Source organism: Chinchilla lanigera, unplaced genomic scaffold (assembly GCF_000276665.1).
Source record: "Chinchilla lanigera isolate Chin_1 unplaced genomic scaffold, ChiLan1.0 scaffold00099, whole genome shotgun sequence".
Lineage (NCBI taxonomy): Eukaryota > Metazoa > Chordata > Mammalia > Rodentia > Chinchillidae > Chinchilla > Chinchilla lanigera.
The window spans coordinates 4919403-4934433 of record NW_004955500.1 but is presented as its reverse complement, the minus strand read 5'-3'; the positions used below and the strand labels follow the sequence as shown (position 1 = coordinate 4934433).

Genomic DNA, 15031 nt, shown 5'->3' with positions numbered 1-15031 from the left:
GCTTGCCAGGCAGGCGCTTTTGCCGCTGAGCTAGATCCCCAGCCCCCCACCATCTTGAAATAATCGCTGTTAAGACAATATATATGAAAATATGTTACTGATAATATAGGCATATATATTATATCTCATGTGGTAGGTGTATTATATGTGTGTTTTTAAAAGTTTTTATTTATTTTTGTTTTGTGTGTTTTAAAAATAAGATTGGTATTATTTAGAGCTTTGTATGGTACTTTTTGATTTAAATGTATATCCAGGGCATTTTACCATATCATTAATATTCCTGAAAAATTACTTGGTGGAATTCCAAATATGAGCCTTCTTAGGCACTCTGAACTGATTTGCATGCTCTACCCTCCCTTGATTGAAAAGGAGGTGCCCGAGAGACTTGCTGAAGGAGGTGTAAATTCCCACGCTCATCGTTTTATCTGAATCGTCTCGGTGGTCTGCGTCTTGGATATGTGAGCTTGCTTGGTCCCCATATCGGAAATATTCCCAGTTCTCATCTTTGCAAAGTGTGTGGTTGTAGAGAGCAGGACAGAGCAGAGGCTATGAAAACCAGTGGGTTCACCTGGAGGGCAGCGTGGTAATTTGTAGAGTAAATGGCTTAATGAACTCCAGCATTAACGTGGAATGGGAGTCTATGCACTGCTTACACTTGTGCCCAAGGTGAGGTTTAAAGCATTACTCAGTAAACGGGTTGTAAGCTTCAAAGTGGGAAATTCTTGTATCTAGTCCCAATTCTTAAAGCATCTCAGTGTCATTACCATAGGAGGCAGCAAAACTCTCTGCAAGCCGTATTGATTTGTCTGGATGGGGTTGGGGCTCAGGCATAACACCTGTGTGAGCCTCCCGGCCTCAGCACAAAGCCACCCACAAGTGCATCAGACTGCTTTGGTAAACTAAAGGTGGGCTGAATTTCCACAAAACGCAGGGCTACTGGAAATTTTGGAGATATTTACACAATCGTTATCTTGAAGTGCTCCAAAAAGGTGAGTCACCTAGGCTCAGAACAGAGATATATCTAGCTGAGCTGCTTCAGTTCATGGTAGTTTGAGTATGTTGTCCACACGTTCATGGCCTTTTCCAGATGATTCTTACAAAGAATAGGAGACGCCCATAACTAGGTAGGACAGTTGACATCAGAGATTGGAGTCCACAAAAAAATACACCTGGTAGAAGTGTTTGGAGCTGGAAATCCTTCTGGAGGTGGAGGCATTTCTCTTGCCCATACAGGACTTGATTATTTTTGAGTAAAGACAGGACCAGGACCAAAAGTAAGATCTTTTCGGTTTTTTGTTTGTTTGTTTGTTTTTTGAGGCGGGGTCTTGCCATGCAGTTCAGGCTGGCCTTGAGCTCACTTTGTAGCTCATCTGGTCTCGAACTTGCAATGATCCTTCTGCCTCAGCCTCCCAAGTGCTGGGATTACAGGCGTGTGCCACCACGCCCAGCCTCTATGAGTTTCTTATGGCTACTATAACAAATTGCCAAAGATTTTGTGACTTAAGACAACATAAATGTATTCTGTTATAGTTCTTTAGGCTAGAAGTCTGAAATCAGACTCACTGGGTTAAAGTCAAGGTACTATTAGGAAGGCTGGTGCCTTCTGGAAGTTCTAAGGGGAATCCATTCTGTGCCTCTTCCAGCTTCTAGAGGCCTCTGGATCTCCTTGGCTTGTGGTAGCATTGTCTTCTGTCTCTCTTATCCCCTGTCTCCCTTCTTTAAGGAACCATATGCTGTGTTAGGACTTCCCAGGTAATCTAGGATAATTTGTCCAAGATCCTTACTTTCTCACATCTACAAAATCTCTTTTGCCCAATATTAACAGGTTCTATGGGAATTAGGATATGGACTTCTCTTAGGGTACAGGAGTCATTATTCATTTGACCATAACTTTTAAAATACTGCAATAATTTAAAATAATAGAAACTTCTGCTCCTTCTTTTGAAAGTTTCTTATTTGAGGCAGTCAGAATAAAAATGAAAGTTATGTAATCTTAGATATGTGAATTAAATGGATCAAGTTCCAGGAAAGGAGAACATTGTATTTCTGGAGAGCAAGTGAGAAAAACAAACTCTATTTCAAAATTCTTTATAGTTTGTTTACATGATGCTCACCTTGTAGATGGGTAAGATAAAGCACATAGGTTTGACCTGGAGTCTCCTAGAATGTCAGTTTTAGGTATTGTCTGTTGATCTAAGAGGTCATGTGGAAGGTAATCTGGCCGTCTCATAGACCAGACACCATTATGGTCCACTCATATTGATTACACATATTCTCAGTGCCATCTTCCATTCAGGCGGCCACCATCCATTTCAGAAAAGTTGAAGCTTTTATAGGCATAGTTTGCAAGAGCCTGTGTCCCATCCTGAGGACATAGGAGGCTGGAGAACAGTAGGTGTGGATAATGGTTACAGAATGCTGTTATGGTCCTCGATAGACTGGCCCCTTCTTTCTCTTTATAAGGAACATAGGAGTTGCTATGAAACAAATTATGAGGTCCTGCCTCAAGTGAATGCCTAGACCTCAGGTCTGAGAGAGGAAAATGAACTCTGGGGATTCTGCCGAAATACCAAGTGCACAGCTGTCCCACAGTGGGGGCTGGTCTGAGGAACAGCCAGTGCTCCTTACGTAAGTGAGTTATATCAATATTCAACCAGGATGGGGAATCATCTTTGATTTCCCCCTTTCTTTTCATTGCTTATAAGCCATCAGGACCTGTCAATTTTAATATCAGTGTAACATTTTCTTCAACCCGATGTTGTCCTGGCCTCAATAAGATCTCACAGAGATTTCTGTAACAACCTTCTAATTTTTCCTTTGTATTCAATTTCACAGCAATGATTCTACTCTATATAGTAAAATGAAACCTTTATTGGTATGATTCCATTTATTTGAATTGTTTAGATTTGGCAGTTTCACAAACCCAGAAACCATTGCCAGAGGGTAGAGGGTGGAGAGTTGTTGATGAAAAAAGGGGAGAAACTATTAATCAGTGCTTTTGCTTTGTGTTTGGGTGATGAAAATGCTCTAAAAGTAGTGGTGCTAGCTGCCAGGCATTATGAACATACTAAAAACAGATGAACTTCATACTCAAAAATTACTAAAATAGTGAGTCTTATGATAATAACATCTCAATGAAAAATTTTAAATGGTGTCAGGAACATCATGATATAAAAATCTAGAGTTGTAGTGTTTCACTAGCCACAGTTTGAGATACAACAAACCACAATCAAGTAAGATGAAGCTTCGTGTCACCTTCTGGGTCAGTTGTTGAAGCCCTCTGGAAAGCAGATGCCAAGACAGAACTTAAAGTGAGAGAGGTCTGCTGCAGGGCTGTTATGGTCTGCACGCATCCTCAGAGGTCCATGTGTTGAAAGGCTGGTGCCCAGGGTGGCACTTTGGGGAAAAGTGAGCCTATAAGAGGCAGGGGTCTGTGGGAGGTTTTCAGGTCCCTGGAGCTCTGTTTGTGCAGGGGACTGTGGGGCCCTGATTGTTCTTGTCTTCTCTTTTTGCTCCCTGGCCGCGAGGTGGACAGTTTTGCTCCATCGCGTGACCCATCCACGAAGTGCTATTTTGCCACAGGCCCCCCCGAAGAGGGCTGATCACAGACTGGAAACTTCACAAGTGTGAGCCGAAATAAACGTTCTCTCTTCAGAAGCTGATTATCTCAAATGTTTTTGTTACAGTGGTGGGAAGCTGACTACCACAGGGGAATATCTGTGAAAGAGCCAAGAAAGGGAAGGAAGTCAGTGGAGACAGCCTCAGGAAGGGATGTAGGAGAAGGCAGAGAGGGTGTGAAGCCTCAGACTGCCAGGAATTCTTGAGTTTCATCCAGTCTGATGAGAATCCTGAGAGTATAGATTAGTTATGAGCAAAATTGCATGTTGATTTGCAGAGGCCTGGCTCTAATGCCACGGCACTGCGTTGAGTTATCAGTTGGCAGTAGCCAGAGAATGACCTTGACAGGAACACCACAGTAGAACCAGAACATGTTTCCACTGAAGACTGCTAACTACATTCTTTGCAGCTGATCTCCTCTCTTTCCTTCCTTCCTTCCTTCCTTCCTTCCTTCCTTCCTTCCTTCCTTCCTTCCTTCCTTCCTTCCTTTGAAAGAGTCTTGCTATATTGTCAAGATGACTTCAAACATGCAGTCTTCCTGCCTCAGCCTTGCAAGTAGCTGGGATCACAGGTGTTTGCCACTGTGCCTGGCCTGATCCTCTTTGAAAGGAAAATGAGTGGTGTGTTTCTATGGCAACCATAATTCCATCTCTTTTTTAAGGAACCTTCAGTAACTTCCTTTTGAAGTCCTTAACATGTACACAACACTGGAAATTTGCCTATCTCTGCAGCCTCATTTGAAATTTTCCCTTCTACTCCACTTTTCAGCTAATGAACTTCCTTCTGTTTCTCAAATTCTTTATTATCCCTCTTCCCTTGGGCAGGGTTCTCTCTTCTCATCTAGACAGCATTTAGTCTTCATGCTTCTGCTTAACTGTTCCTACAGAAAGTAGTGCAGCTCTCTGTTTACTTCTGTTCATGCATCTAACTGCCAATCCATTGACTCAGTGTTATTTTAAGAGTAAGATATACAGATGGTAAAAACAGACAACAGATTCATCCTTCAGATATAGCTTCTTTTAGGCATTTCTGATTTTAATCTGGCAGATACTGTGATAAACTCTAATTGTATATCTGTTCCTTCCTTCATAAAATTTGAGTAATGCCTATCAACTTTACGCTGTGAAAGGTGAAGAATTTAGTGCACTTATATTCACCCATCTCTCCTTTCCCTATTTCCCTCCAGGCTTTGATTCGGTGTCTTTTAACTTATTTTAATGTATACTTTTATACCTTTGAAATATTTTATACTTAATAATTTTTTCCTTCATGTGAGGGAAATAAGCATATCTCTACCTCTTCTGCATATGCATCCCTTCTCTCTCATCTTCTTCAGCTATTGCTGTGTAGCTGTACTTACATATTACAGGACTTTTATCATTTTCTCTATATTCTATAGAAAATGTAATTCAGTTTTCCATGCTTTTCCTTTAATTGACTAAATATGAAAAAGGAACAAACTACTTTTATAATATTGAATATGTAGACATTTTATATTAGAGAAGCAAAGTCGTGTGATTAGACTCATATAGGCAGAAATGTTCTTGTGATTAAATCCATCCCCTTAAAATGAAAATGTGAGCTCTACAAGATTTGGTGTCCAGACACTGGAATATAACAATGTGAAGAAGAGAAGAAGGAAGGAAGTGGGTCCCTGGGACCCAAGAAGGATCAGAAGTGAGAATTGAAGCCCATAGGGAGAGCAAAGAGAGACACTTCAGTGAAGAAGGAGGTGGCAGGCAATGCTTTGTCCTTGAGCCTGGATGCACTGTGTGGGAGGGGCAGCTTGAACCTATAGACATAGAGTGACTACTTACAACCCAGAGGGCTCCACAGAGAAACACACCAGTGGAATGGGAGAGTGGATGCAGCAGACTGCAGGAGCTGGTGAGTTATTTGGGTTCAGATGTACCCCAAGAGAGGGCAATTGGCTGGTAGACATGTTGGAGAGGGGCCTGCTGAGCTCAGAACTCAGAACAGCTGAGGCCCAGCTCCATCTAGTGGTTCCCAGAGACCAGACAGGGTCAGAGAACCAAGTACAAGTTGGCAGGAGGCACACTGACTCCTGCAGGTTGAACAAATGTGGTTCCAGCCTCACAGCTAGAAACCAGCCTAATACTCAGTGGAACTAAAGGTGCAGGCTCGCTGGGATGATCCACTGCCTCAGTGTAAAGCGATGGCTGGCTTATTGGGGTTAACCAGCTTGGACCTGGACTCTGTTTGCCCCTGCTCTCTACCAGTGACAGCAGAGACATGCCTTGAAGTGGACTTTTTTTTTTCTTATTTTCTTCCTCTTTTTCTCTCTATTTCTTGTTTTGTTTTCTTGATTATTTGTTCTTTTTCCTATATGAGTGTGTGTGGTGGATTGACCACTGGTGGTCAACTTATCACCCCCAGCTGAACTGATTAAGCCTGGTGCTGGGTGTGGGAGGCCCACCAGAGGATTGTTGCCATCAGCATAAGAGGCAGAACTGGAGAAGGAGAAGGAGGCTGTTGGGAGGGGACAAAGGCTGTTGGAGCTGGTGGAAGCTGTAAGGAGCTGTTGGTTCTGTTGGAGGAGCTCGTCATGCTGGCTTTCCTGATGAACTTGGCTGTTTTCATCCTCCGAGGAGCTCAGGACCTTGTTGGCACTGAGAATAGCTTTGGTTCACTGTAGTGGAGCTCTGGTCCTCACTTTGAACATCACTTCCTGGCTCTGGAGGGGAAGATGGTGCACAGCTCAGTCTCCTGAAGAAGCTTGCCATGTTGGCTTCCCTGATGGGAACTCAGCCATCTTGATCATGGGAGGAGCTGGGGACCTCACTGTTGCTGAGGATGGCTGTGGTACCTTTCAGGGGAGCTCTGGTTCTTCTGAACATTGCTTCCTGGCTCCAGTGCAGATCCCTCAGCCTGCTGGCACAGCTCCTTCATCCTGCTGGCACAGAATTTCTAGATTCCACCACTGACCTTTGGGCCTTCCCAATGCAGATCTGTGAAACAGGCCTGCATGAGATATTGTTATGGGCTCTGGGCCTCTAGTGGGATTTTTGGAGGCACTGTTATGGGCTCTAGGTATTCAGCTGGACTCATGTAGGACGTTATCACTGGATCCAGGTCCTTAGCTGGATTTCTGGTCTATACTGTGTGGACAGATTTCCTGCACTGTCTTAGGTATATCATTCTTTGGGTGACTATTATAAATAAACTTATATGTGTCTGGTATTATATTGTTTCCCTTGCAAAATATCCCCCAAACCAACACATAGTGTGAACATGGTTTCTAGGTTTTTTATTGTTGTTCTGTTCTGTTCTTGTTTTTATTTGTTTCTTCTCTCTCTCCTGACTTTTTCACCAGTTTCCCAAAGTTTGCATGATCTTCCTTTGTCTTCTAGCCTTGCTTCTAATCTCTTTTGCTTCATTGATTTCTCTATTTTTTCCCCTAACCCCTTTTGAATTTTCTCGCTTGAGGGTAAATTTGTCATATTGAGTGCTTATTTACTGCATACAATTTTCTCATTCATTTTAGATTTTGTTCTATAATCACACATCTGGTTCATGTGGTTGAAGGCGGAAAAGTAATAGTTTCCTCATTTTGTCATTTTCTAGGTTGTGTTTGGTGCTATTGTTACTGCGGATTGTACTACTTTAGCCAAGGTGACATAATTGTTCTAATCAGTTGTTCTTCCTGGTATATCAAGACTGAAATTGCTTTAGGATATAAAAAATACTATGGACCAGTGCCAGAGAGCCAGGGCCTGGGCCAAGTAAACAACAAGTTCTTATATCCAATAAACTGAAGAGGTGAGATCTTGCAACAGACTCAGGATCAGAGTCAGCTGTGGCTGGAAGACACCTCTGAGAAGCAGTCATTTCCTAAGGATTCTAAATAAGAGCAATAAAGCTTTTTACCACAAGAAACTTACAAGCATCAAATCAGGAATTAAGAAAATAAAAAGACACTTGAACAAGATACAACCCCAGACTTCCAGCTCACAAAGGGCAAACCCAGAGGACAATGAGGTGGAACGATCTGGAAGCCACCCACCTGGACTCTCTGAAGTGGTAACAATGGAAGTAACAAAGCAGATGAATGAATGACGCTCTAGAAAAAATCAAATCAGAATTAGTACTGCAGGGGCTGGGGATTTAGCTCAGCGGCAAAAGCGCCTGCCTGGCATGCGCAAGGTCGTGAGTTCGGTTCCCGGTACCAGAGAAAAACCAAAAAAAAAAAAAAAAAAAAAAAAAAAAAAAAAAAACCAAAAAGAATTAGTACTGCAGATAACTACAGAAATGGTAACCATAATGAAAGACATGGTTAGTGAGTCTAGAGTAAGTACAGATAAAAAAATTAGAAGAAAGTAGAAAATGATGGAAATCATGAATGCCCAACATAAGAAAGAAATGGAATTCATGAAAAGATTCAAACAGATGTCCAGGAGGTTAAAAAGTCCTTTGTAAACATACACAACCGAATGAGCCAATGTGAGGACAGAATTTCAGGTTAGAAGACAGGACTGCAGTTAGTGATTGTGAAAAGATTTCTCAAAAAAAGCAAGGGACCATGAGAAAGCAACCCAACAGCTGCTAGGTGATGGAAAGAAGAATAACATAAGACTGATTGGAGTCAATGAAAAGGAATCAGGGGGCTGGGGATTTAGCTCAGCGGCACGGTGCCTGCCTGGCAAGTACAAGGTCATGAGTTCGATTCCCAGTACTGGAGAAAAACAAAAACAAAAACAAAAAAAAAAAAAAAGAAAAGGAATCAGATAGCACAAATGACATAAGAAATCCTGTTCGCAGAAGTCATCCAGAAAATTCCCAAGCAAGGAAAATGAATTTGACATACAGTTAAGTGAGACACATAGAACTCCAATTACCATCATCCAAAAAAAACCACCAAAAAACCTACACCAAGTCATGTAACAGTCAAGATTTCAGAAATTGAACACAAGGATAGAATATTAAAAGCTGTTAGACAAAAGAAACAAACCACATATGAAGGAAACCCATCAGAATCACCACAGACTTCTCAACACAAAACCTCAAGTCAAGGAAAGCTTGGAATGAAGTCCTTCAAACGCTAAAAGAAAACAAGCTCCAACCCAGATTGATGTATCCCACAAAACTATCTTTCAAAATTGATGGAAAAATAAGATACTTCCATGACAAAAAACACCTGAGGAAATTCATAAACACCAAACCAGCACTGCAGAATGTTCTGAAGGACATTCTAGAAAGAGATAACAAGGATTACAGTTCCATGAACCCAACAGAATGAACCCCCTAGGCAAGGCAAGCAATTAACCAGAGAGAGAAAAAAGAGAAACAACAACAGGAAAATAACATGACAGGGATAAGTCAATGCCTATCAGTTATAACTATCAATGTTAATGGTCTCAACTCACCAATCACAAGAAACAGACTTGCAGAATAGATCAAGAAGTAAGATCCAACAATATGCTGCATACAAGAAACATATTTAATTCAAAAAGAAGTTCATAGACTGAAAGTAAAAGTATGGAAAATAATACTCCACACTATAGGAAGCTGGAATAAGTAAGGCTAGCTATTCTATTTGCAGATATAGTGCATTTCCAGCCAAGACTGATTAACAGAGACAAAGAAAGTTACTACCTCCTTGTAAAGGGAACAATCCAAAAGGAAGAGATAGCAATCATAAATATGTATGCAACAAATACCAGTGCACCCAACTATATAAAACAAATATTAATGGACATGAAAAATCAAATAAACACTAATACAATTGTAATATGGGACTTCAGTACTCCACTTTGATGTTAAAAAATACAAATAGAAATATCAACTAGACAAAAAATCAACAAAGAAATATCAGAACTGAACCAAACTTTTGAACAAATGGACTTAGTAGATGTCTACAGTGTTCCACCCACTTCAGAATATACATTCTTCTCAGCTGCACATGGGATGTTTTCCAAAATAGACCACATAAGCTAGTCATAGAACATGCTTAAGTAAATGCAAAGGAATGGAAATTATTCCATGCATATTAGCAGACCACAGTGCAATGAAATTAGAAATCAATGGCAAAAGAAACTATTGGAGACCCTTGCAGTAGACTTCACTCTCTTGCCTGGAGTTATGGTGCACAGTGGGAAGAAATAGCAAGAGACAAAATTGGGGTCCAGTAGGGGACTGGGATGACCAGTTGTTCTCAGGGAACAAAAGGCCATGAGGAACCCAGAACCTTGATATTTAGTCATTGAGGAAAATGGTGAAGAAATTGCAGCTGTATGTGGTGAGGCTGGCAAGGCTTGTAACAGAGGGAACAAAGCATTCTTGTGGAAGGGACAGAAATAGTCAGATTTTGGCTATAGTTAACAAGTAGCCTGCTTTGTAGCCAATTTTGGGATGGAATTGTCCTCTGGAGTCATGCAGGCCTCTGTGGAGACATCATCTCATATCTTAGCCCTATGGTATCACAGCTCATTTATCTGAGCTCAGCCATGGCCACTGATGATAAATAATACTAGTCCATCATCAGCCACCTGATGTCATGAAGATTCACATGCACAGTTGGCCAGACTCATTAATTAAACTGAAAGACATTTTAGGGAAGTCACCTCTAAATCCTGCACTGCTTGCAGCAACTAAGCACAATCACACTTGGGTCTCCAGGAGGGCGATGTGGCAGTCCTCCACAAGAAACCACAAACACTTCATAAACACATACAATCATTAGGTCACAGATGAAATTAGAGAAATTAGGCAGTTTCTACAATTAAATGATAATGCCAATACAACACACTGGAAATTATGAGGCAAAATGAAAGCAGTCCTATGAAGGAAATTTACAGCAGTGAAGTTCTGTATCAAAAAAACAGAGCAAGCTGAAATAAAAAATCTAATGTTGAACCTCAAGTTTCTAGAAAAAGTATAGCAAGTGAAGCCCAAAACTCATATGATGGAGGAAAGTTTAAAAAACAGAGTAGAAATTAATGTCATGGAGACTAAGAAAATAATACAGAGAATCAGTGAATCAAAGAGTTGATTCTTTGAAAGAGTAAATAAAATTGACAAACCCTTAGCCAATCTTATACAAAAAAAGGAAAGAAAATCCATGCAATTAGGAATGACAAGAGTGAAATCACAATGTATCCTATAGAAATCCAGAAGATCATCAATACCTACTTTGGGAACCTGTATTCAAATATGATGGAAAATGTAAAAGAAATGGACAGATTCCTAGATACCTATGAATTACCAAAGCTGAATCAAGAAGATATAAAAATTCTAAATATACCGATATCAATCAATGAAAGTGAAGATGTAATTAAAAATCTACCAAGAAAGAAAAGCCCAGGAATAATGCAGTCATTACTGAATTCTACAAGAAATTTAGAGAAGACTTAACACCACTACTTCTCAAATTCTTTAATGAAATTGAAAGGAAAGCAATTCTCCCAAACTCATTCTTAGAAGCAAGCATTACTCTGATACCAAAACCAGAGAAGGATCCAACCAAAAAAAGAGAAAAACAGGCCAATCTCCCTAATGAACATAGATGCAAAAATCCTCAATAAGATACTGGCAAACAGAATACAGCAAATCATCAAGAAGATTATGCACCATGACTGTTATAGTTTGTGTCTGGGTGTCCCCCCAAAGCCTCATGCAGCCATGGGGCAGGCTTTTAGAGTTTGATTGATTATGGGTGTGAGAGCTACACCCGCCCTGGGGTGGATACTTTGCATATGTAAGGGAGAGGAAGAGGGTGCTTCTGGCCATTTCCTCTCTGGTGTGTGTCTGTTGCTTTGGTGTGTTCTGCTGCCATGAGCTGTAGCTCTCTGCCATGTGCCAGTCTGCCTTGTAATCTGCCAAGTATGGACTGAAACCTCCACAAACTGTAAACAAAATAAACCTTTCCTTCCTTAATTTTGGGCATCAGGTATTTTCGTTCCCAGCAACAAGAGAAAAGTAAGCAAGACAATAACCAAGTAGGATTCATCCCAGGGATGCAGATATGGTTCAACAAATGCAAATCAATAAATGTAATACACTGTATTAATAGTGGCAAGGGCAAAAACCATATGATCATTTCAATAGATGCAGAAAAACATTTGACAAAGTGTAACACCTATTCATGATAAAAACTCTACAGAAAATTGGAAGTGATGGTCTTCACCTCAATCTGCTCAAAGCCATCTATGACAAACCAACAGCCAATATCATACTAAATGGTCAAACACTGAAAGCTTTCACTCTAAAATCAGGAACAAGACAAGAATTTCCACTGTCTCTACTCTTATGCAATATAGTCTAGAAACATTAACCAGTTATTAGACAAAAAAAAAGGAACTAGGATAATATTTGAAGAAATTAAACTATCATTATTTGAAGCAACATGATACCCCAAAAACTCCACCAAAAGACTTCGTTTTTTTTTGAGACAGGGTCTCACTATGCAGTTCAGGCTGGTCTTGAGCTCACTCTGTAGCCTAGGCTAGTCTCAAACTTGCAATGACCCTCCTGCCTCAGCCCCCCAAATGCTGGGACACCAAAAGACATCTACACTTAATAACCAATTTCAGTAACATAGTTGGACACAAAATCAATACTCAAAAATCAATAGCCTTCATGTACACAAATAACAAACTCATTGAGAGAGAAATTAGGAAAACAACATCTTGCACAATAGTATCCAAAAAAAAAAAAAAAGAAAGAAAGAAATACCTAGGAATCAATCTAGTGAAGGAAGTAAAAGACCTCTACGTTGAAAACTACAGTATTTCAATATCTGAAAAAGGATATTGAAGAGGATGTTAGAAAATAGAAAGATATCCCTTGTTCTTGGGTAGGAAGAACAAACATACTGAAAATTGCCATACTTCCAAAATTTTTATACAGATTTAACTCAATCCCAATCAGTATTCCAACAACATCTCTCAAAGAATTATAGAAAATAATCCTAAAATTCATTTAGAACCAGAAGAGACCTAGAATAGCAAAACCAATTCTGGGCAATAAGGGTAAGGCAGAGGCATCACAATTCCTGACGTGAAATTATACTATAAAGCTACTGTGCTAAAACCAGCATGGTACTGGGAAAAAAAAACAGATGTGAGGATCAGTGAACCAGATTAGAAGATGCAGAAAGAACTCCAGATATACACAACCACTTCATCTTTGACAAAACAGCCAAATACCTTCAATAGAAGAAAGATAGCCTCTTTAATAAATGATGCTGGGAAAGCTGACTTCCTATATCCTGAAAATTAAAACTAGAACCATATCTTTCACCATGCATTAAACTAAAATCAAAATGGATCAAAGACCTAAATATTTAAACAGAAACAGTAAATCTACTGAAAGAGAGAATAGTTAAAATTCATGAAGACATTGGTGTAGGCAAGGACTTTATGAACAAAACCCAATTGCACAAAAACTATCACAAAGAATCAAGAACTGGGATATTATCTTTTAAAAAAGATTTTGCACAGCAAAAGAAACCACCAACAGAGTGTAAAGGCACCCACAGTGTGGGAAAAATTTTTGCCAGATGTTCCTCAGACAAAGGGCTAACATCTAGAATATATAAAGGCCTCCAAAAAAACCAGACTCCCCACATTTAATGACCCAGTACAAAAATGGCCATCTGAAATGAATAGACACTTCTCAGAGGAAGATGTAGAAATGGTGAATAAATATATGAAAAAGTAGTCAACAGCACTGCCATTTGAGAAATGTAAATTAAAACCATGCTGAGATCCATCTTACGCCAGAAAGAATGACTATCATCAAGAAATCAATCAATAACAAATGCTGGTGGGGCTGTGGGGAAGAAGGAACGTTTCTCCGTTGTTGGTGGGAGTGTAGACTGGTACAGTCACTGTGGAAATCAGTGTGGAGAATTCCTTGGAAATCTATACATAGAGGTTCGATTTGACTCAGCTGTTCCTCTTCGTGGCATCTTCCCCAAAGAATTAAAAGCGTCATACCAAAGTGATATATGGAAACTCATGTTTATAGTGGCACAGTTTGTAATAGCCAAATCTTGGAAACAACCCAAATGCCCGTTAACTGATGAGTGGGTAAAGGAGATGTGGTTTGTTTGTTTTTTTAAATACAATGGAGTACTCCTCAGCCATAAAGAATAACCTTGAGACACTTCTAAGTAAACAGATACATCTGAAGACCATACTCTTAAGGGAAATAAACCAGACACACATGTGTAAACACTGTATTGTTTCTCTGGTGTGAGAAACTGAAAGTGTAAATAAGGTCTAAAAAATGTATAATGCATATTGTGAAATAGGAAAAAAATGTTCAGATGGGAAGGGGAACTAGGGAGGGGGATGGGGAAAGGAAGGAAGGGAAAAGAAAAAAAATGAGAAAGGAAAGAAAAATGGAAACAAAGCTTTTGTAGATAAGGAGGGTGGGTTGATGGGAGGGCGGGTGAATGGGAATGGGAATCAGGATGTGTCATGCACAGGCACACTCTCCCTGTGATGGGTGTGATGATTATGTATACCCAAAATATACCAAGAAACCTAATTTTAAAAAATAAAATGAAAATGTTCCAAACGTTCTGTTTTCTTTAATTCCACAAAAGTGGCTTCAAATGGAGTTTCCCATTGCCTTTCTTCTGTTGTTGTTGACTAGAGAAGTAGGTTCTATTACTTCACTATCAAGAGCTTCTGGGTTTTCGTCATACATTCTGTACAATAGTAGCTCCTTTCTTTGATGACGTTCTTCATGGAATCTTCTGCTCTCCTATTTTAACCTCCCAGGCAAACTGTCATCTTGACTCTTGGGGTAGTGCCAGTGTTTCTGGGAGCCTATGTTTTCCTCTTTCTTGAATTTTTCTCCATTTTATTGTAGTAGATCCTCAAATAATTTTTGCCATACATTTTCTGAATACCTACAGAAAGGCACTAGTAACTGAGAGTGCGGATGCTGTCATTAGCCTTTCTGAGACCAAAGCCCATGTTGACCCTCTATGGGTGCCTGGGTGTTGGGCAAGTTTCTTATCTTCTCTCTGATTCTACTTTCTCACCTGTAAAACCAGGTATAATAAACGTACAAATTAATTGGGTTATAAGGATAAAATGAATAATTTGGTAATTGCAAGGGGCTCCATGCTATACCTGACTTATAAAAAGAGTTTAATAAATCTTGGCTATTACAGTAAGCTTGAAAATGTTATTATTTTCTTTACTCTTGACGAATAGTTAATCTGAATATGGAATTCCACATTCAAAATTGTTTTTAAAAAGTTCTGTAAGAAATCACATTTATTATTGAGATGCCTAATTCTATTTCCTTTGTAAGTAACCAGATTTTTAATTTTTCTGCTTTTAACCAGGCTGTGCCATTTTAACTTTTTTCTTTTTTTCTTTTTTTTCTTTTTTGTATTTTTTATTTTAAAGAATAAAAGAAGGATAACATAATAATA

At 39.6% G+C, this 15031-nt stretch overlaps 1 long non-coding RNA gene across 7 annotated transcripts in view; it reads left to right on the top strand.

Annotated features, from left to right (window-relative positions):
* LOC102010070 overlaps positions 1-15031 on the top strand; it is a 164803-nt gene that overhangs the window by 60478 nt on the left and 89294 nt on the right. The window contains exon 4 of one of the 7 annotated variants that reach the window (XR_001231480.1): positions 7204-7708. The exons of the other annotated variants lie outside the window; for them this stretch is intronic. This is a non-coding gene — a long non-coding RNA (uncharacterized LOC102010070). Of the gene's footprint in view, positions 1-7203; positions 7709-15031 lie in introns of those variants that run through there. 7 annotated transcript variants of the gene reach the window in all.